Source organism: Triturus cristatus, chromosome 5_1, assembly GCF_964204655.1.
Source record: "Triturus cristatus chromosome 5_1, aTriCri1.1, whole genome shotgun sequence".
Classification (NCBI taxonomy): Eukaryota; Metazoa; Chordata; class Amphibia; order Caudata; family Salamandridae; genus Triturus; species Triturus cristatus.
Genome location: NC_140587.1, coordinates 400,260,245 through 400,276,050, shown reverse-complemented (window position 1 = coordinate 400,276,050; position 15,806 = coordinate 400,260,245). Strand labels below are relative to the sequence as shown.

Here is a 15,806-nt window from a genome sequence, read left to right as displayed (position 1 = left end):
AGTTTGTGGGGGTCTTGCTGTAGCTCCTCCAGTTGCCAACGCCACGAAGTCCAACCATTCCTATGCCTTCTCAGGGAAATTGAAAAACCAGGCTCTACCTCCATGCTTTACTCTAAGCTTTGCCTGGTAAACGAGGCTATACTGAAAATTAATTGCTTGTAGTTGTCTCGTAACCACAATAAACATGTTTCTCTTGTCTTGGAACTTTTTTGTATAATCTGGAAATATTTTCATCACAGGACTTTTGTATCGCAATGGCCTGCTTTTTCTTGCATGCTGCATTATGGTGTCAGGGTCTCTATAATCAAAGAGTCTTGCAATTAAGACCATCGGATGAGCCCGGGGTGGCAGGGGGGCCACCGCGACCTATGAGCTCTCTTGAACTTGAAAAATGTAGAGAGCCTGGGTGGGCTCAACATCACTGTGCTCGCCTCCTCAAAGAATAACACAGCTGAGGGGCCCTCCACACGTTCCGAGAAGCCTATGAATCATAGATTGTTCCGCCGTGACCTCCCTTCCATATCCTCAAGGCGCTCACCCCCATCAAGAAGCGAAGTAACAGTCATTTTCAGTTTTGACCTCTTGTGTTTCAATCTGGTTCTCTGTTTCTGATACATGGTTGGCTACTTTCCACATATCAGTTCTCAGCAAATTGATCTCTATAGTTACTGTGTCCAGTCCCAGTCCCAAGTCCTGTGCCCTCATCCTCGCAAGGGCAGGAGAAAAAAACAGGAATGGGTGTATATGTTACCCCTGGGTGGGTGAGATTAGCCCACCACTTCCAGTTTCTCTCTCTTGGTATGGGGTGGAGTTCACCTCAAAAGTAATGATTTGTCCGAGAACATGGGAAGTAGGGATAATGGAAACAGTGTTGTGTCCATGATAACACAGAGTAAAGTGCCTGCCCTACATATTCACAGTGCTGTGTACCACCTGACAATCTGAAGCTTCGTCAGGAATTCCTTGAACTTGTAAATTATCTCTCCTAGGTTTCGGCCAACACCTAGTGCGCCTCTCCAATCTCAACCACATAACCACATTTCCTATTGACCGCTTTGCCAGAATCCGAACCAGAGTCTGAGTGAATCACACATGCCCTGACTCCCAAAGCCATACGGGCGGCAAACTTGCTATAACGTGAATTCCTTGCCACGTGACAATGCGCTGTTGCTAAGGACGCACAGAGCTATGTTTTAAATACTGAGAAATAGACGCGGGCTCGAGGCTGCCCTGCAGGGCCGGCACACGGGCGGTTGGGCCGCATCCCGTGTCGCGCGCGGAGGGCTTCTTCCGGTGCACCTGAGAAGCAACAGGCAGTTTACACTTTGGGAATGGGCGGGCTTTCTCTTTCAGGGCGGTTCTTTTTCTAACCAATCGCAGGCATTACTAGGAAGTAAATCGATACAGACTGTCCTAATACCGCCCCACAGCCTGCCTTTCACTCTGAATCCAACTTTTCCCATACTTCGCCTCGTTTTCGCGTATGGGACAGTCGGAAGTGGAGAGAAGGCAGTCACCTGTGGGAGCTCGTCTGTCCGGAGACGGGAGGTAAGGGCCACCTTCAGGCACCTCGCTGCCTTGTTGGGGAGCGTTAGCGTGTCCCCAGCAGCTTCTGTCGCAAGAGTGTGAAGTTTAATTGTGTTACTGACTTCTCTTGTGTGAAGGTTCACGCTCAGTGAACACAAGCTTGGTCGGTGCTGCTGCATTAACGCGAAGGAGAAGCAGCGAGGGCTGGCCCTCTATTGCTAGCCTGCGGTGCTCGAAATTAAAAGCGAGGTCAGGTGTGTGAATCTCGAACACGTATACACAGACTAATAACCGTTAAAGAAGCGGAGATCGTTAAAACGCGTGGAGGCCTGCAATGTTCTTTAAAAGTTGCACCCAAGTCCCTCGTTACTTATTAACTGGGCCTTTCATACTCCCTGTCCTAAATATAACTTACTAATCAAAGCATCAATTGTCTTTTAGGAATTGCAAAGGGATTGCCAGATTTTCAGTTCCCGTTTGAACTTTATGTTCATTGAAAGTTCAGTTAATAGTTGATAAGGAACGGTAAATTGCTGAATGTCTATACAGACAATGGTAACTTTTTTGGGAAGTGTAATTTTGAAGTGGTAGTGGACTCTGATAAGCACTAAAATTGGGGGAGCCAAGCTAAGGGCTGCCCTTGGCTTGGCTCTAAGAGCCAGTGCACGAGCCGAGCTTTCAAAATATTTGGCATGTAAATCATGCAACAAACCTCCTATTTGAATGTAAGGTGTCTTTAAAATAAAATGTATTTCTATAACACACAGACGCATTTCACTTTAGCACATCAAATTATGTTTTACATTGATAGTATTTATTAAAAGTCAGAGTTTTTAAACATGTACTGAGAAACATTCCTGCCCCACTCTTGAGAATGCTATTAGTTAACTAAAAGGTGTCATTTGTCATGTGTAACCTATGTGTGGCCTAAGTTCTTATAGTTAGAGCAACATTTTTTGATATATAATCAGAGCACCATGTTTTTGTACAGCACATATCCTGAACTCCCATATTTGAAGTTGCTCTTATATGTTATAATGAACAAAAAGGAGGCTCTGTGAAATGAAGTATTTGCCTAGAATCACACAATTTAGTCAATCAGGGAAACCCGGATTGATCCTTGATTTTCTTGTTTCGCATTGTGAATTTCAGCCACTAGATGGATATCTCTTCTGGCATCAAAAGTCAATGCTTTGTCCTGAAATCTTGGAGGATGAGATAAGATGGTGGGTGAGAGGCAGAACCCACAATTTGTTTTGGCAGTTTTACATAGCGTGAACCTTGCCTAAGAACATAAAAGCATTAGTTAAACAATTGACGCAGACTATGTTGCATGTTTTTTCCCAGCCGGGAGAATTGCTCGGATTCTGTGGCTCGTTTTGGGCTCAAGGCTCCAAAAGACATTGAGCTGAGGCAGAGCTGGGCATCTGGCTCGAGCCTGGCTCTTACTTTCAGAGGCTTGCCTACCTCTATTCAATACAAAAAGCAGCATATTGGATGAACAGTACAACATATTTTAAATCACTGTGAAAGCTTTAAAGTAATCTTTTATGTTTATTTGCAACAATTTACAAGCTGCATCCAAAAGGCTTTTGTCTTAGGAATTTATATTTTCCATTTATTTGTAAGGAGGATATCTCTGGAGACCGACCAAGCTTGAATGTGAGGCTGGATGATGGGTATTGTTAATTACAGTACTCAATGTTATGGTGTCTGTACTATCTTTCCAACCCACCCTCTCTTCGTCTCGTAGGTATACTCTGAGATCCAAATGTTCTTCTTGTCTGCTTGAGTAGCAGATGTCAGGCCATCTCACTAGGAGGTGACTGTGTGATGTGACTGGGTCTGCCATTGTGTCTCGTAGGGAGTATGTCTGAGTCTACCCCCTGTGGACCATGGCTCAATAAGTGGGGCAAGGTGTATATGCAGGGCACAAGGATGTTTGTTCCATAGCCATTAATGGGTAGTAATCTAAGTTTTACTCTGATTGCTACAATTTCTTATCTTAGTTCTTAATCATGAGGTGCATGACCTGGACAGATACCCTATCTGTTGCTTCAGGTAATGGTGTTATTTTCCTCTCTCCGCAATAGCATAAGTGGACAGGTTTCACAGCATTCCATGGAATCATACCCACGCAACATAAATTGCTGAAGAGATCAAAACTACGGGAGAGATGCTGAGTTGTAAGAATTGTGGAAAGGAGGTGTATGTAGGACTAGGATTGTATGTAAATAAAAGTTAATATTTTAACGTCTCTCGTGATAGTCCCATTCCTTATTCATGAGGTCTACAAAAGCAGTGCAAGATTTAACTGGCAAATACAAAACACATTAGATAACAAAATAATGTACTTCATTTTTTCATACCATAATTAGAGAACCATTGCCTACAGTAGGTGGTAGATTATTCCTTTTCAAGTTTTGGGGGATAGTGGTGCAAAAACTAATGAGCGGCTATCCAAGTCACCTCTTATATCTTCCTTCAGGGAGCCCGGTACACTTTGCTCCAGATTCTGTCTTTTTCTAACTACGCTTACCTTTAATTGCTACTGTACATTTAGCCTCAACATGAGCTAATCAAGTTGATTTAATGGATCTACTCAGAAAAGCAATTAAAGAAGACACCTCTGGTCTTATGGCTGCATCAAGCAGTAGAACTACAAAATGGATTCCTACATAGTAGGACACACCATTCTCCAAAACTTCTGAGTAGGTGACTAGAACTGCAGCACTCACAAACTTGATTTCAATTGTTTCTAACGTGGCAAAGAATGATCATGTTAACACTCAAGAACCAAAGGTAAACCCCTAGATGATACCAGAAACATCACTTTAGAATCTCAATAGGTAGTCTGCCAAATCATCCTTAAACCAGAACTCCTCCTCCGGACTCCATGAGAAATAGCTGATTGCATAGATAACTGCCCTATGGGATCATATGACTGACAATCCTTCCCGATAGAATGCGTCCCTCAAAGTAGATGTAATACAGGGACCTGTCCTTTTCAGCAAACACTCCATTCTAAAATTGCCTTCAATGCAATTGATGGCTTGCCTGCTGCACAGTTACTGCTACTTCCTCTGACACCTCTTGCCACACAAGGCCCTTCTGCTCATCTTCCAAAGTTTGTTCTTCATTCTTAGAAGTGACTGTTCATCTCACTTATCACTCATGGACAATGATTTATGGTGGGCAGAGAACTTGCACACTATAGCTAGAAATCCTCTTTCAGAATATTGGTAACTAGCGCCCTTCACTTCTTTGTAGTCCACTCTTACCTCCCTGCCTGGACTCTGCATCCATGATGAGAACATTCTGGGACCAAAAGTGGGAACGGACATCTCTTTTAAAAAGTTGTCCAAACTAGTCGCTACTGGAAAGCTTCCTTGAGATCCATGCGGACCGGTGGTATTCTGTTAGTTTTGTCAACTCTGATCCCACAATTTCCTCAAATGAACTGTCTGTGGTTGCAAATTAATAAATGCTCAAGGGATAACTCGTACAGATGGTGCCTAGCAGCATTGGAGTTGTAGCCTGTTTCATGCTAATTACTCTTGCAACTGAAGGGACTTGCACTAGAGGCTCCTTAATCTGACAACCCGAGTACACGTCAGGAATACACAAGCCTAAGTCATGCTAAATCAAGCCCCTAAGAATACCTCTTCTGATAGGAAATCGATGGACCTGGACACTTCTTCCAGTTTGTTAGGAGCCTGTGCATGAATGTGTGAGATACTCAGACAAGGAACATTCCTTGTTTCATTTTATTGTCAGTAGGGGGATTCAGGAACCACTTGGCTTTACACAGGAAAAACCAACCCCGATTGTGTGCCAATCCAACCACGAGACACAGAAGCTTTGTAAATGCTTAAGGTGCTGATGGCAAAACAGAGGCAGAGAAAATTGAAGTGGAAATGCTGGTGGGGAATTCTTCCTAAGTAAACTGTAAAGCCTTCAAAACCACAGTATACATGGATTGAAATTTCTGCAATACTTTCAGCAGTGATTCCCTTTTCCTGCTTAGGTTTGGGATTTGCAGTGGGAACTCTCCACGATACTGGAGAAGTGGAAGCAAATTCAATATTGTACATTGCACTCTTCAGCCCCTGGTAGTATATGTCCCGTTTCCATTTGGATACTAAATAACAATGCTTTGTGGTTAACTGTTTTCAGAAATTAAATTAGCACACTGTGTTCAGTAAAGCTGTCTTGCACAATACATGTATCACAAGTCAAATCAATTTAGCAAAAAAATACTTTGTAGGAAAACGTTTGGGATTTAATATCTAAAAGGGGCAAAATCACAAACGATAGTTACAGTTTGGAAAATGTAAGGTAATCCAGGCAGCTGCATTGATTAAACCTGTATCTGAGCTATAGTTCACTTCTGAATGCAATTTAAGATAAGGCACTCTGTTTTTATGTTGATAACGCTTACTTCCTTCAATTCCGTAAATTCTTTTAGGGGATAACCAGCAGCCCATTGGCAGGCAATCAAACAGATTAGCAAAATAAAGATATCACTTCGATCCAATGAGTTCTGCGAAGTGGAGCTATGCTTTAGCTTCACATAATTTCACGTATATGCTCTACGTTTTAATCCCAATTTCAATAGATATAGTTGACTCAGACGAGCATATTTTCTGATTTTATTCATGCCCTGAATAACATAATTGTCGCTTGCCCTTCGCTTAGCAATATGTCTTTCAGAAACTGAATTGGTGGTGGTGGGTAAGAAGGGACGGTATGTCAGATTTTGAGCTTTACTCGATTACAGTTCGCCAGTTTCATGATGGCAAATGCTGGGCCAGATCGAGGCATTTTGAACAAGCATTTCTTAGTTCGTCCTCCTAAAGCCAAGGTACTTGTATTTCTTTTTTCTTTTTAAATAAATCCCATTTTATGTCTTTAACAAAAATATGTTTTGGGATTAACAATTATGGAGACATTGGGCAGATAGGATTTAGGGACTGTATCACATGTGGCTAAGTAGTTTGCTATTTTGAGACGCATCATGGGCCTGTCTCTAGATTGTGAGCATTTCCACCCCCCTTCACTTTTCAGAGCTGGACTATGCTGCTCTTGCTGTTTTTGTAACACTTGAAATTGTACTTCACCTTACAATGGGGCACTGTGCTCAACTTCTGTGTGAAGTCTTCGTGTACAGCAGTGTCCTTTGAGCACTAAATAATACTGTGTGTGTCTTGGCATATACTATATATTCACCTATAACGTCATATCCCAGGTTTTAATTTACTCACTAGAAATGTCTCATATATCAGAAAGTTCATACAGGCAGTGGATACTATTTCTTAGTAAGACTGACCATAGAAAATTCATCATTGTCATAAAACCACAACCTTTTACTGTTCGTGCTTACTGTAACAGAACTGCCACATTGTATGACAGCACAATGTGGCAGTCACACTAATAGATTTCACCATTCAAAACACATTTTAAGATTGAAATGTAATCACGTAACCAATAAAACGCCATTTAGGCCCCTCGCTACCGGTCCTGTGTACAGTTGGCAGCAGTACCAACAGGAACAATTCTATGCCACAAACCCAGCCTGTTGAAAAGGAAAGCACAGGGGTGCGATGCTGCTCCATGCTGTTAGAGAGTATCGACACACTAACCCATGGGTTCTCACAAACATTTTCCCAGGGGCACAATGTTTGGTCAGTGATGCGACTGAGGACTGCATTGGTACCAGCAGGGTGGTGGTCAGGGAGGGGGGGTATGAGGCGTTGGTGGGTGTAGATGCGAAGCAACACGTTTGGGATTAATCTCGGCTTCTCCATTTAACCAAATTGTGTGATCTTAGCATTTTCTTCATTATTGCATATGATGACTTTGAAATGCATTACTTTAGAATGTGTGCTATACAAAACCGTCTGTGTTTAATTTAATAAACTATAATTTTGTTCAAGTATAATAGAAACCCAGGCCCACCAAAGAGTTCACATAACAACTGACTTGCCTCCTAGTCCACTTTTGGCGTTGTTGTCAGGATGTGGGGGAAGATTGAATGTTTCTAAATTCATGTTTGAAACTATCACTTAAAAAAAAACACTTATCAATTCACTGATATAATCTGATGTACTACGGTGAACTGGTTCTGCATGTTAATGAAATACACTGTTTGAATTCTGAACAGGCTTGATGATACTTTGCACTTTTGCTTGAAGATGTCTTTAAGAATAAAGGTGTTTCTAAAGTTAAATGGTGCAGGACACCCTAGTAACTGCAGTTAACCTTTACATAAATACTTGCCCTCTATTTGATTTTTTTATGTTGGTGCGTAGTCGAGTAAACAGCAGCCAAGTGCTGCTGTTGACCATTGTGGCGCATGCACAGGTCAGTAGGGCCACATGCGGCCCCTGGGCGGTACTTTGAGCCTCACTGCACTAACATGCTCATTCAGAACCGCAGCTGTACAGGAGAAGCCTATGGTCCGGTCCCTAAAACTGCCATGTTTTAATAGACACAATGTGGAGAAAAAGGGCTAGAGTTTAGGGATGAGCGTTTGGGAAAATGGAAAGGTTTTTATGGGGTCTGCATGGCAAGCCCAACTGGAGCATGAGCTCAAAGGTAGGGAATCCGAGAAAATCCCTTGCCCCGTCCTCACAAAAAAGTCAGTATGGAAGGAAAAGAGATGCCAGTTCATTCATTCTTAGAGTTCATATTGCATCCCTCAAAGCATCTATTTTAGAATGAGTCCGAAGGCTACATTCACAGCATTTTATAGTGTACATGATATCGGCATGCCCAGTACTAACAAGTGGCTGCTGTTTAACTTTGCAGCTCGCTTAATCAAGACAACACACCTACCTGCAAATACTGATATCTGAAATGTTCAACAAAAAGCTCATCCATGAGCAAAGTGCTTGCATACTATTGCCAAGTAGGCAAATAAAGAGCTTTCCATAGAGCATTTACAATGCTTAATTACCAGTGACACTGGGTTGGACGGGAAGGCTGAGCAAGCAAACTAACTGAATTAATTCCCTCAAGAGTTTACATAGAGTACGCTAACTCATCACTAATCACTGTATTTTATTTAAAGCACTATTGATCTTTACTCCCTGGTTCTTATAAATGGGGTTCTCTGGTTGTCAGGGAAGGGACCCTTCCTTCTAGTCAGAGTAAGGGGATTTACACTTCTAAAATAACCCCTGCCTACCCCCTTGGTAGCTTGCACAAGCAGTCAGGCTTATCTCAGAGGCAATGTGTAAAGCAGTTGCACATAACACACAGTAATACAGTGAAAATGCTACAAAAGGACACCACACTAGTTTTAGAAAAGTAGCTAATATTTATCTGTGTAAAACCAGACCAAAACGATCAAAATACAGCAATAAAGATATGAATTTTGCAAGAATAAACTTAAGACAGTTTCTTGAAGTCGATAGCTCCATCCGGGGCTATCACGGGGTCGTGAACAAACAAATCCAGCAGTACAGGCTGACAGCCAGGTTGCGGGCTAGCTACGGTGTCTGAAAGACCCACAAACATGACCTTGGAAATGCAGGGTGTCGTGGACTTTGTGATGAGCTCCGAAGAGGTGGCGTCTCCGTGCTTCAGTTCCAGAAATTGGTCCAGGAGTCTATGGGCCCTTGAAGACACACACATTGCAGATCGTAATGTCATGGACCTTGCGATGAGCTCCGAAGTGGTGGCACCTCCGAGCATTGGTTCCAGAAGTTGGTGCTGGAGTCGTCGGGCCCTTGAAGTCACATGCGTTGCAGATTGTACTCTGTGAGGTTGAAGTCTCGAGCTCTGGCGTCCGCTGGCTTCGACAGGCATCGGGGCTTCGGTGCGAAGTGGAGGTGTGCATCGTGCGGTGCCCTCTGGTCGAGGTGCAGGCAGCGGCTTGGTGACTGCATCCAGTTGTGTCGGTGAGACCAAGGCTGCAGTGCAAAGTGGGGCAATGCTTGTTGCTGTGCTGACATGTCATCTTTGTTGAAGCGCTGTTGTCGGTGGACGATCTGGAGCCGCTGGCGTCGGTTGACCGAGGCTACGGTTTGGCACGGGGCGGTGCGTTGTGTAACTGCCTGGCCCCCAGGCCAGAGTGCAGACAGTGGTGTCGGTGAGTCCAAAGCGGCGATGTGAAGCAAGGTGGTGCCCACAGTTCACGGTGCAAGCAGTGGCTCAGTGACTGCGTCGGTGAGACCAGGGTTTTGGTGCCAAGTGCATCGGTGCTCGTTGCAGTGCTTTCAGGTCACGAAGCCAGCAGCGGCGTTATGGACAGCGTCTAGGTTGTTTTTCTTCTGTGGCAGCACAAAACACACAGTTCCCAGTGCTGTTGGTTGATGAAGATGAAGTCTTTGATGTTCCTGAGACTTCCAACAGGAGGCAACCTCAACTTCAACCCCTTGGAATAAGTTGCAGAAAGTTCAGTCCAGTCCTTTCACTAGTCAAGACAGAAGCCGCAACTGCAGGCCAACCCAAAAAAGCAACACACAGGTGTTAGAACAATTTAAACCCCTAGGGACTCATGAAACTATCAATATTTTGAATTCTGTCCGCTCGGGAGCCCCTACTGATCCTTGCCCAGTGTGGATTATTAAGCAAATTCCTGAGGTCATTGGAACAGCACTTACTCCCTTGCTGAATGCCATATTTAGATCAGGCATATTCCCCAAACTATGGAAAAAGGCCTCTGTCCTTCCTTTGCTGAAAAAACAGACCCTGGATCCCACAGATCCCAATAGCTACAGGCCGATTTCTCGGCTCCCCTTCCCTGCTAAAATATTGGAAAAAGCCATAAACACCCAACTCAGTGCATTTCTCCAGCTCAGCAACTCTCTCGACCCATCTCAGTATGGGTTCAGAGCAGAGCACAGCACTGAGTTGGCCCTATTAAAATCCATGGAGGAAATTAGAGAGGCCCTGGATAGGGGTGGCAATGCCGTCCTGATCCTGTTGGATTTGTCGGCGGCCTTTGACACGGTCCATCACGAAGTGTTGATGGACCGTTTGTCCGATATAGGGGTAGGTGGGCGAGTAGGGGAACTCCTACAATCTTTTTTAGCTGACAGATCACAAACCGTGGATCTGGAGGGCAACAAGTCCACACCTTTTTCCCTTCCATGTGGGGTGCCTCCGGGCTCGTCATTGAGCCCTATGTTGTTTAATATCTATGTGGCACCCCTGGCTGGAATCATAAGATCATTTGGCTTCCAACTCACTTCCTATGCTGACGACACTCAAATAGTGTTGTCACTGAGGGACGGGAGGGAAAAGGAAACTGGGGCACGTTTCCATGATTGCATGGGGGCCATTTCACGTTGGATGTCTTAAACTGAACTCCAGTAAGACAGAGGTCCTAAAGTTTGGAAATAACCCTTGTGTGTGGACACCCGTTTGGTGCCTGCCCTCCACCCGCTAGGAAAGCAAAAAACCTTGGGGTGTTGTTGGACAATAAGCTTACCATGGGTGACCAAATAAGTATGGTGATATTAGCCTGCTTTTTAAGTCCTAAGAATTGTAAGGAAAATTAAGTTCTTCCTGTCTGAAAATAGCCTTAAGACAGTGATAATGGCCCTCCTAATGTCACGCTTGGACTATTGCAATGGCCTATACCTTAATGCCCAAAAGCAGCACATCAATCGGCTCCAGCTGGTTCAAAACGCAGCAGCAAGACTGCTGTCCGGTATTCCAAAATTTGACTCTGTAAGAGAGGAGCTGAAGAAACTCCATTGGCTCCCGGTGAAACAAAGAGTTTGTTTTAAAGCACTCTGCACTGTCTTTAAGGCCATCAATGGAACAGGTCCCGATTTTATTAGACGTAAATTCCAGTGCTACGTCCCGGGAAGAATGCTACGTTCCACTGGAGCTAAACTAGTTCAAGTCTCCCCTTTCAAAAGAGTCCGTTGGGGAGGAAGGAGTTTTATCAACTGTGCCGCCAGGGCATGGAACGAGCTCCCCCTCCATCTTAGAAACGCCCCGGATCTCCTTACTTTCAGAAGGGGTCTGAAGACCTGGCTCTTCTCCCAGTAACATACACCCACCTTCCCAGCAACCAGTGCTTAGCGCCAGGACACCCCAGGGTAACTGTGCGCTCTATAAGTGCGAATAACGTAACAGCAAAGGAGCAGTACTCCTCCTGACAGCTCTTCCAGCTCTTCTTCTTGGCAGGTCCCTTAGTCCAAAAGAGTTCTAAAGTTCTGGGGTCAGGGCCCCGATTATTTATACTACTTTTCTCTTTGAAGTCTTAGGCAGAAGGTCCTGCTTGCTCAGTAAAAACCAGTTCTGTCCTCCTGGTCCAGATTCACCACAGGAGGTGGAGACCGCATTTCACGTCAGATCCCTTTGTGTGATTGTCTGGAGTGAATGCACAAACAGCCCCTGACAGTCTAAATCTAGATGGGGAATCCACAAGCAGGCCGAGGAACACAGGATGGTTCAGCAAGAAAATGCCCACTTTCTAAAAGTGGCATTTTCATACACACAATTAAAAAAACAACTTTACTAAGAGATGTTAGTAAATTCTGAGTTCAGAGAGCCTAAACTCAATGTCTCAATCTTGTCCCAATGGGGAGATACACATGTAAGTTGTTACAGTGCAGCTCCCATGTTAGCCTATGGGACAGACATACTAGTTAAATGCAACAAGGCATCTCCAATGATTAACTATGATAAAGACAGCTTTTCAATCGTGAAAAACGAAATGCATAGTATTTCACTATCAGGATATGTAAAACCCATGGGGCACCTTAAGTCTACTTCAGGGGTGACTTACATGTAAGGAAAGGGAAGGTTTAGGGGCTGACAGTGGGTGCAATTGCCAGGTCAACATGGCAATTAAAACAACTCGCAGACACTGCAGTGGCAGGTCTGAGACACCTTTGCAAGGCTACTTGTGTGAGTGGCACAACCAGTGCTGCTGGCTCACTAGTAGCATTGGATTCACTGGCCCTGAGCGCACATAGTGCACTGTACTAGGAACTGACTAGTTAATCAAATATGCTAATCATGGAAAACCTATCATAACACAATTTACAGTAGGGGCACTGGCACTTTAGCACCGAATAGCAGTGAAAAAGTGTGCAGAGACACTAAGTCAGCTACAGCAAAGCCCTTCATATCATCATCAAAAACAGGAAGTCAGAAAGCAAAAAGACAGGGTAAACACCAAAAGATACCAGGTCTAACACTGGTCTTCCAACTGCAGGTGGAAGACTGCAGGTATTCCTTCTTTCTCTCGTCGTGGAATTCATTTTTCAGAGATAACTCAGTTGCGTATTATGTTCAGAAAGAAATAACCTACCACTGTATAGATACATTCCTTTGACACTAAAGAGTTTTACTCGTCCATTTGAATATTATGTAACACTAAAAAAAATCTGCACTTGTCTGGTCAGACAAGGCCATTCTAGACTGAAAATTGAAGATATGCTTGTGAAAATTACATTGTCCCACTTAGTTCCAGGGTTGCATGTCTCTCCTTTTTATATTGTTTTGAATTTATTGCATGGAGATGCTCTTAGCCTTCTCTTCCATCCTTACCGGTTACCATCTTTCATAGTATTTTCAGAGAAAAATTCCTTCTCTGGTGTTTGCTTGCATTTCAGTTGAACTCTGGCCTGGCCATGATGTAGCCTGATGTCATTGTGCTATCTGGCATATGTACAGCATAGAGGACAGTCAGATGCTACCCATTCCTCCATAACAGGATGCATTGGGTTTCTGAACTGTCAACCACCCCTACTCTTAATCGGCACTGTATAGCCAAATGGGAAGCTTTCCAGTTCAGAGTATCTTCTACTTTCATGTGTTCAAGCTGATGCTGGACTCCTTGCTGTGCCTCCCTACGTCTGTAAATGATTATGTCCTCCTAAAGCAGGAGATAACAATGCTGTTCCAAGACATGGAAGTAAGAAAAAGTTACTCAGGTGTATTGCATAAAAGATTTCTACAACACCTTTTGTGACACTAGGTTGTCGGCTTGCTCCTCTTCAGCCTGTACTGCAGTGGGATACCAATTTACTAGCAGGAGGAGGAACAGGACAGCAACCTTTCAACAGGAGGGGAGGCGGGCCTGTCTAAACTTCGAGAGAAGGATATCGTATCATAGCTATACGTCAGTGATTTGTTTCCATTACTCAAACAAAAGATTGCACTGAAGCATTTCAGAATAAAGTTTGTGGAATTGGCCTCCAGTATGTATACTGTGTCTGAAAAGAAGAGGTACTTGTACATAAATGGAGAAGCATATAAGAAGTTTGACATTCTGGGCCCAACATACATGTCTTAAGAGTACTTAAAGCAGTACATGAATGCTTGATTTGGACATTGTTGAAGGGAGGCCAAGCCATCTACCCTCTTGGCTGCCAGTTGCAAGACTGATGCAGAGATGGTGCTTTCTGTCCAGGTCTTATAAGCAGTCTGAGTATTGATTATAGGGTAGAGAGCAGCATTGTGTCAATATCTATTAAAATGATTGCCATTACTGCTTTGCTAACGTATTTTCAGAATTGCAGAGCATCTCGATGTGCAGCACTTTCATCTGACATTTCAAAGATCAGTTGTCCTTTGTGAAGATATTGTAAACACTGGTAGCAAGAGGTCTTTTGGGCACTTCACATATGACCTAGAAAGTGAACTGTTTTTAGGTCGAGCCTAGGCAGCACACATGCGATGTCTGCAAGGCCTATTGTCTTCAACAAAACCACTTTACTCCCGCCTGCTACTTACCATTGGAGCACTGTTCCATCGCTCTTTTTTGTTGCGTCCTGAGTTGTTCACTCAGCCGGTAGGTCACTTCCAGTTAAGACTAAGGAGCACCGGCCGAGCACAGTCTCCTTACTTTTCTTATCTGGGTTTTACCAAACCTTTTTTTTGTAATGTTGCTTTACGCATGTCGCTAGCATTTTTCATCTTTGAATGCTAGTTAAATGGGTTTCAATACTTAAATATAATTCTAGACATCGGAGTATTTCGATCGCAATAGTGGGCGTTTTCTCATTTATTAATTGTAAACTGAGAATAAAGTAAAATTTCACACAGGGACTTATTTAGTGCCCAACCATTCAGCTCAGTAAGAAAGCTATCACTGCAGTGCATTACGTTTATATCAAATGTACAAGAAATCGCATTTCTCTTTATGTCCCATGTGGAAATGTATTTAAAAATGTGTTTGTGTTATTTTTAAGTAATGCAGGTAAGAATATTGTATTAGACTGCTATCAATTCCTTAGTAAGGATGTCGAGGTAAACACCATATGAGATTGTCTATCTCACGTTCAGGTACCCGATGTAAACTAAGGGCCAAAGAGTACAGCCAGCTGCACGTGTATCCGGGTTGCATAGATACGCAGTAACAGTGAGGTTTTTGCCTAATCACCTCACGGTTACGACAAATCTTAGTATTTAAGGTGGGGGTCGTGCTTCCTCTTCTGTCTGCTGATTTAGTTTATTGAGTCACTGCTCTCCCGGCTTGTAGTCCCTATTTGTACGCCATGGAACAGGGGGCAGAACCCCTGGTAGTTGCAGGATTCAACTCCCAGCCACTCTGAGTCCCTGTCTATGCAATCTATTCAGGCAGTGATACAGGCTGCGGTGGCTGCAGCTTTTGAGGTGCGCGAAGGGGGGCAGGGCCCCTCTTCCCCTAAGAGGCATCGACTGGACCTCCCTCCATGCACGAAGGGGATGGTAAAGAGGAGGACCTCAGGGGTCATTATGTGCAGGGCCAGGGGTTGCGGGATGTCCTACAACACATCAAGGATAACATGGCATTCCCGATTCCCCCTGTCGATGAACTATCTGATGCTTTCTGCATGCAGTATCAGCGCAAGAAGCCCTAGTCACTACTGCTGCATTTGGTGAAGAAAGTAATTGATGATGAATGGCAGGAGCTAGACAAATAGGCTTTCTCGCAATATTTGTCCAAACGATACCCCATCCAGGACTTTGCAAAGGATTATCCTTCCTCTGTGAAAGTTGCCTCTCTCATGGCTGGACTGTCTTCTCTGGGGCCCATCATTTCTGAGGATGCATCTCCAACGGACCCGGTCGATAAGAGGGTGGAAGCTGCTGCTAAACATTCCTATGCGGCAGCCAACTTCTCCATCCGAGCTTCCGCTTATTTATCATACATAGTCCATTCTCTGTTGAAGGACTTCCAATCCTTAGCTGAGCTACTGGAACAGGGCGCTCATGTCCTTCCTACCCTGGCGATCATGGAGCAGCAGACGCGACTTTTGTCTGATATACCTTTTGACACCTTGGGGGCTGCCGCAGCGGCTGGGGGTGCTGCTATTCAGGCCCGT

The 15,806-nt window shown here is 44.1% G+C and overlaps 1 protein-coding gene across 2 annotated transcripts in view; it reads left to right on the top strand.

The window, feature by feature from the left end:
• Positions 1–1,420: 1,420 nt before the first annotated feature.
• The window catches only part of FZD6 (frizzled class receptor 6), a 281,494-nt gene continuing 267,108 nt past the window's right edge, over positions 1,421–15,806 (top strand). The window contains exon 1 of one of the 2 annotated variants that reach the window (XM_085605127.1): positions 1,421–1,548. The gene's annotated coding sequence lies outside the window, so the exon portion shown is untranslated. The remainder of the gene's footprint in view (positions 1,549–15,806) is intronic. The other variant, XM_085605126.1, reaches the window with a different exon arrangement.